At 37.7% G+C, this 7,377-nt stretch overlaps 1 protein-coding gene across 2 annotated transcripts in view; it reads left to right on the forward strand.

Annotated features, from left to right (window-relative positions):
- PCDH7 (protocadherin 7) overlaps positions 1–7,377 on the forward strand; it is a 426,461-nt gene that overhangs the window by 48,964 nt on the left and 370,120 nt on the right. The gene's annotated exons all lie outside the window — the stretch shown is intronic.

Consider the following 7,377-nt stretch of genomic DNA (forward strand, 5'->3'; position numbering starts at 1 on the left):
CTGGAAACCTTTCTTAGAATTGTGTTAAGCTACACAAAAAGTAAGTACCAACAGATGACGCTCTTTGTAGTGAAAACAAAGTGAAATAAAGCATAATTTTAAGCTAAATTTCTTACATGGAGTTATTGAGGATGAAATCAAGTCTAGGAAATGATAGTTTCAGGTGGCTTTAAAACTGTAAATTTTTTACAGCTGAATCAATCTAATATAGATTAGCGATGATTGTGTTTCCACTTCCATACAGTATTTAAAATAACTGAATCTAGTGAGGAACAGGGATCAGGGTCAAATAAATGTTTTCATCACAATTATTGGCAGACATTTCCTTTCTGATAAGTTTCTCCAACATAGAAGTGGAGTTTGGATCTAGGTAAGTATAGATGAGTTGAGTCGTGAGTGTTTGTGATTTTGAGAAACCACTTGCAGAGCCGCAGGATTGTGGGCACCAGGACTTCCTGCACGCAGCTACTATAGAGCCACATCTGCCTCCAGCTCCTGCTGACTTGGCTGCACCGCAGCCCCTTTAGGCCCTGCTGCCAGATCAGGTGTGGAGACACTGCAGAGCTGTCACTCCGCATGGTTTCCTGCAAGTCAGCTATCTCGTTCCCATCTGTGTTGGTATTCTTTCCTAGCTTTTTTCACTGCTTGCCTGGCATGCATATATTTATCTGATAAGCCTCAATTTGGCTTTAAGACTTGTCTTCCCAAGTCAAGACTCAAGATGAAATTTCTCCTTGCATATATCTTCCTTTTAATTGTGCTTGTTGTTAATACTTAATTCTTAAATTCGAGATGTTTCTGTTTTAAGATACACTCTATCATGCATGTTGGCATTCGCTTATATGTTGTTTATGCTACTTTGAGGATCTTAATGCATTAAGATCCACTCTGTTGTGAGTTTTGTTTGTTTTATGGTGTAAATAACAGAAAATGAGATTACTTCAGTATATAAGGACTTTTTTCACCTTATGTTTATCTTACATAATTCTCTTAAGCTAAGAGTTTATGCTGTTCATCAGTTTTTACTTTATAGAAGGAATTTTTTCGGATGGCTTTATTGTTAATGTACCTGGTGTGCCATCCTGCAATGACAGGGATAGATTACAGAGGTGATATCTTTAGTCCGTAAATGGTTTTTCTATAGCTAAAGCTTGATCCTTTGTGCTTTGAACCATTAATTGGCGTTTTCAGCTATATTCCTGATTATGCAGCTAAAATTTAGCCTAAAGTGGCCAATCCCATAGGCTTTGTACTTGCAAAACACCCATTGAATTTATTAAGAGTGGTGTACTCATGATGGCCACTGGAATAGGCTCGGTGGGTATCCTGGATTGAAAAATGAAAGGGTGGATGACTCAAGTACACCATGCTCTGATTAGAGGGCCATGAACAGCTTCCTCCACTTGCAGATTAACATCATTTCATGCTCTGTTTTCAAACAAGTAATATCTGTTCTAAAAGCAGATTCCACCGGTGCTACTAATGTACCAAGTTTCAGTTGTCCTCACTTGAAATAGTCCATCAGGTTTTCTTTTCCTTCAAGGAATAAAAATCTTGCTTTAATGTATTTTGGCAGATTTCCTTAGTTATGGGAATGTGGTTTGAAATGGTTTATGACTTCCTGCTTCTAAACAATAAGAAATAGCTTGAGTGTCTTGGCCCTATTACCCAATGTGTTTGTTATGGAAACTGTTTGGGGTGAAGTAAATGGAAAGAGAAATATGAAACTCAGGTGGGAATCGAGTGCTCGCTGGATGATAGCTTGTACATTTCTGCCTTATAGATTCATTCACTGCAGTAAACAGTAATTGAATGCCTACATCATACTAACTACTCTTTTAGCTTGGAAGTTATAATTAAAGTTATAATATGTGCTTCCAGATGATTATAAACTGGAAGCCTGCCAAAATTCCTATTAAGTACATAGGAAGAAAATGCAACTTCTCCATTAAAAAACTGGAAAATTGAACAAAAAGGTCAAATAATTTTCACCATGTTCCATTTGTTATAGCTGAAGTTACCCAAGAACCACAATTTGAAGGGGAAAACAAGATTGTCTTTCCTTTGTCTTTTTAAAAACAATCATACACACTATATGATTTATTATGAACGAAATTTTGCAAAATATAAGCAAGCTTACTTTCTATAACTATTTTTTTTCCCACCACAGAACACCACGGGTGAGCAGGCAGTTTATATCTGAGCTGTGACAATTTAAAATGTGAACACTAGATTAGGTCTTCTTAGTTCTGGGAAGGTCACATTCTAAAACTTATTTCCATTGGGAGCTAACATTTCCTTGACAAAATAAGTTACCTGAGTGTTCTAAACAGGAAATAAGTGCTATTTGATCTATTTATCGTCACCAGATGGAAATATTCCTTCACGTTTCTTATTTTTAATTTGTGTTTCTTATTTTGAACGAATTCATAATTTTACCATAACTACATAAAAATGACCATGTTTGAACCACTTCTAGATCTGACAAATGACTGTTGTTAAATTAGGATCATAGGGAAACTCAGAAGTTGTACTTCATTGTCAACAAAACAAAATAAGACCGTAAACATAAGCCCTTGCATTCTGGGACTCTATCCAAAAGCATTCAGCAATTTGGCTGTGCCCACCTTCAGAAAAGCCATAATTTGATTCTAGGATCTGGGTACCATAATGCAGTCAGAGGATCTTAGCATTCAACAGACACTCGTTTTGGGTGGGGGGGGGGGGGGCGCGGTGGTTAGAAGTTGGCCAGTTCTATTTCCTTGGCACCTAAAATCTATTCTCTTCCTGGGTTTTTTTTTGCTGCTCACAGAAAATAAATATACACAATTTTATACATAAATGTGATTTTCACTTATTTTGTTTTGCAAGAAGACTCTCAGATTAAACATTCCACAAAATATTTTGTAACTTTAAGATTTTAACTAATCTAATATTTTCATTAACAATTGCAGACACTGTGCATCATAAATAAATAGGAAATTATCCTCTGTTATTAATTGTAAATGCCTTTTCATTTCATAGAATGCTTTATGAAATTTTATCATAAAATCGTGGAGGTAACGTAAAATGATAGAAGCAGAAGGGAATATGGATAGTCTTTTCTTTTTTTTTTTTTTTTCTTTGAGATGGAGTTTTGCTCTGTCGCCCAGGCTGGAGGGCATTGGTGTGATCTTGGCTCATTGCAACCGCCACCTCCAGGGTCCAAGCGATTCTCGTGCCTCAGCCTCCTGAGTAGCTACAATCAGAGATGCCTGTCACTACGCTGGGTAATTTTGTATTTTTGGTAGAGATGAGGTTTCACCATGTTGACCAGGCTGGTCTCTAACTCCTGACCTCACGTGATCTGCCCACCTCAGACTCCCAAAGTGCTGGGATTACAAGCATGATCCACCGCACTTGGTTATGGGACACCTTTTCTTGTACACTTTCATAGGTTCAGATTTTTTATAACCCGCTTGAAACATGTTTCAATGCCAACACTAAAATGAATGTATTTAGTTAAAACTCTTTGGTTTCCAATATGAGAAATCAGCGAAAGATATTTTATGCTAAAGTTGGGAATACATAGGACCTAATCTTCAGAAATGGATTGGAAATTCAAGGCCATCATGTGTATCCTCTCTTCCTCCCTCTCTTTCTCTTTCTCTTTCTTTGTTATCTTTTTCTTCTCTAGAGGTAAATCATGGCCAACAACTTCATAGTGCCTGAATTTGCCTGTTGTATGCCTGTTTACCTACAAAACTGCTGCTGTGTTTGGGTGGCTATTTCAAATGTCAGGGAGAGAAACTGTGGCGCTGCCTGGGTTAAGAGTTGGCTCTTCATTCTATCTGTCGTGCCTAGAAGAGAAGAGTCATGAGGCAGGAATATGCCTTCTGAAGGACTGTGTGTCCAGCAAGGCAGGGATTTTCTCAAGGAGCTATGGACAAATATGTTTGTATAACAGTGGTAATGATAAAAAAGGACTTACTGTGTGACCCAAATTGTGCTCAGTATTTTACTTACGTCATCCCATATGCACAGCTATTAGTAAAGTGCTGTAAATTTTTAGAAAGTGTTTTTACATGCATTATCTTGTTAATTCTAACAATTCCTTTATCAAAGAAATGCTATGCTTTCTATTTATTTATGTAATCCTTCCTTTTTTTTTTTTTTTTTTTTTTTTTTTTGAGACAAAGTCTCACTCTGTCGCCCAGGCTGTAGTGCAGTAGCACAATCTCGGCTCACTGCAACCTCTTCCTCCCAGGTTCAAGTGATTCTCACGCCTCAACCTCCCAAGTAGTGGGGACTACAGGCGTGTGCCACCACACCCAGCTAATTTTTGAGTGTTTGTAGAAATGAGGTTTTACCATGTTGGCCAGCCTGTTCTCAAACTTCTGACTTCAAGCAATCCACCCACCTTGGCCTCCCATATGTTGAGATTAGAGTCATGAGCCACCACACCCAGCCTATCTTCTATTTTATATTGAAGAATCTCTTGTTAAAAGTTGAGTGTGTTTTTAAGTGAAAGAGCCAGAAGTGAAACCCATGTCTTCTGATTCCTGGTTTAGAGATTTTACACTTGAAAGTGGTCTCCTTTCTGCACGGTGTCAGCAATGTAAAAGTGTGAAACATGGTAGTTGATCAAATGAAAACACCTGCAGCCCTCTATTTAGTGTCTGTTAGTAGCATCATGGATCCCTCATAATCATACATTGAGTTTTTCTTCTCTTTTTTTGGCTAATCCTTCTATCTGTTTTTTTTTTTTTTTTTTCTTTTTTGGAAATATATTGCTTAGGAATGCACTCAGCTGCAAGTAACAGATTCACTACAGTGGAATGAGGGGTTTAGGTTTTCCTTATACAAGACTCTAGAAGTCATCAGCAACTTCCACTGAAGAATCACGGTTCTGCTTTTCTCCTGCCTACCATCCTTAACATTTGATTTTCTTTGCTGTATTCCCCAGAGGGTTGCCGTCTCTCCAGCCGCTAAGTCCCTATTTCAGGTGGGGAGAAAGATGAGGGAAAACTTCACCTCATCCCATTTCCTTTCTATTCTAGGAGGGATTCCCTTCCCAAAGATTTTTCTGTATATCTTATTGGTCAGAATTATGTCCCACAGCTTCCCTAGGGGCAAGCTAGATGGGAGTGTGAATGTTTTTCTTTTTAATTTCTATGACATTGGAAGACAAAGGAATGGGCCATCCCATACTCCATTTAGTGGGACTGGAAGTAGGACCCGAGGTCTTGGTACCACGTGCTTCTAAGTTCTCCTATGTAGTTTTCCTTCACTTGCGCTTTTACAGCATTTTCTTTGCTCAATTGAGTGATTTCAGTTTCTTTTAACTCTCTTAATAGGATTTTGCTTTCCTGCTTTTCTCTGACCTCTAGAGTCCCTTTCATTGATTTCTTCTGAATCCCTGTCTCTACACATACCCAGGAGGGTATATACCTACATATTCCCGAGAGGATACTTGAGAACCATCTTGCTCTCTCTGTACCCTTCCTTTGCATTTTATAGATGAAACTGGAGAGACATGGAGAGGCAAAGTTACACAGCAAGTTAGTGAACCAAAACCACACTCCATGCCTCCTAACTCTTAGGCCTGGCTTTTTAAAGTGTTACTAAATAATAAGTCTTTGTGTTTATGTATGTCAAAATTTTGGAACAAAATAAAACTGCTGGTGTATAAAGTGTTTATTACAGAAAAAACTCTCGAAGTCTATCATTTAAATGCCACCGAAACCTCTGTTTATTCGAATCAGCAGATGTTCACTGAGTGCCTGCTAATGTGCTAGGCACTACAGAAGCCAGGGGCATTGCAGTGAACAAGAAAGTGTGAGCCTTTGCCCTCATAGAGTTTAAAGTATGCAGTACTTTTCATAGAGTAATCAGATATTTATTAAGGGCTTACTCTGCATCAGGGACTGTTCTATGTATGATATACAGTTTATGACAAGAAATATAAGAATTCTGTTCTTACATTCTAGGCATACATAGTATAGAACTCAGACGCCATCCTTCTCATGTTGTTTATTACCAAATGTAACGAAGACATACCTAATTGATAGTATTTCTTAATCTATGGATTGGAGTAATTCATATGCTTTTTACAAGTTATAATACATACCTTATGACTAGGTGTGCAATTTAGTTGGCTTAAAAAATTGATTTAGCTTTAAGTGTTAATTTGTTGGACTGAATTCTAACAATTTTGACTCCTTCTTCCTTTATTCTTTTGTTTTATTGAATTTAACTTGAATGGAATCTTTTATTTGTCTAAGTCTATTTCTGTCTAGTAAGGAAGTTGAAATTGATCATGCCTTGACTTTGTGGGCCATCAGAGAACCATGACATTCCAGGGTATTGATTTTCTGGTGTTAAAGGGTGACAGATCTACTGTTAAAGTGCCGAGAGAGAATTGGGTTTCAGATTGTATACCATAAGCAGTCTTGGCTTTTGCTGAGACATGACTAGCTTTTAAAAGTAATGGAAGGAATTGTAAGTCTTAGGTAATTTTCAGGGCACAAGTTTGAAAAGATTAATTTCAGCAAGCATTATGTAATCATGCATAGAGGGGAATAAGTTCCACCTATGATAAATATTGTATATCTAAATATATACAACTTGGAGTATGTGTGTGAGTGTGTGTGTATATATTCAGAAAGTTACTCTATGCTAAGGATATTGAGCAATATTTCAAGACAGCATCACTGAACCTTTCAAACGTATTTATTCTTACATTTGGAAGTTGCTTAGGAATGACAAGTTTTGTTTCCTTTCATACAATTGATTCTTGCAATCATTATTTTGAATTTTGCTTCTGTTGTGCTTTCTCTCATTCAGCTATTATAAGATATGATTTATAAGATGGGCACAGTGACTTACGCTTGTAATCCCAACACTTTGGGAGGCTGAGGCGGGCAGATCACTAGGTGAGGAGTTTGAGGTCAACATGGTGAAACCCCATCTGTACTAAAAACACAAAAATTAGACAGGCATGTTGATGCGTATTTGTAATCCCAGCTACTCGGGAGGCTGAGGCAGGTGAATCGCTTGAACTCGGGAGGCGGAGGCTGCAGTAAGCCAAGATTGCACCACTGCACTGCAGCCTGGGGAACAGAGCGAAACTCCATAGCAAAAAAAAAAAAAAAAAAAAGATATGAGTTATGATGTCCACATTTCAGAAAGGCCACAGGTCTACAAGTGTAACGCTTGGCAATTTTTCATTTCCCTCTGAGACATAAAATGTTGACAAGTACATTATAATAGCTGCTATAGACATGAACTAAGGAAGAGTAACCATGGTCGTCTTTCATTGTCCCATTTTCCTCTGGATTTGTTCTTTTAAATTTTATGACCTTTGGTGAATGCATTGAAAATAACATTTTGATCGTA

Source organism: Theropithecus gelada, chromosome 5 (genome assembly GCF_003255815.1).
Source record: "Theropithecus gelada isolate Dixy chromosome 5, Tgel_1.0, whole genome shotgun sequence".
In the NCBI taxonomy this organism is placed as follows: Eukaryota; Metazoa; Chordata; class Mammalia; order Primates; family Cercopithecidae; genus Theropithecus; species Theropithecus gelada.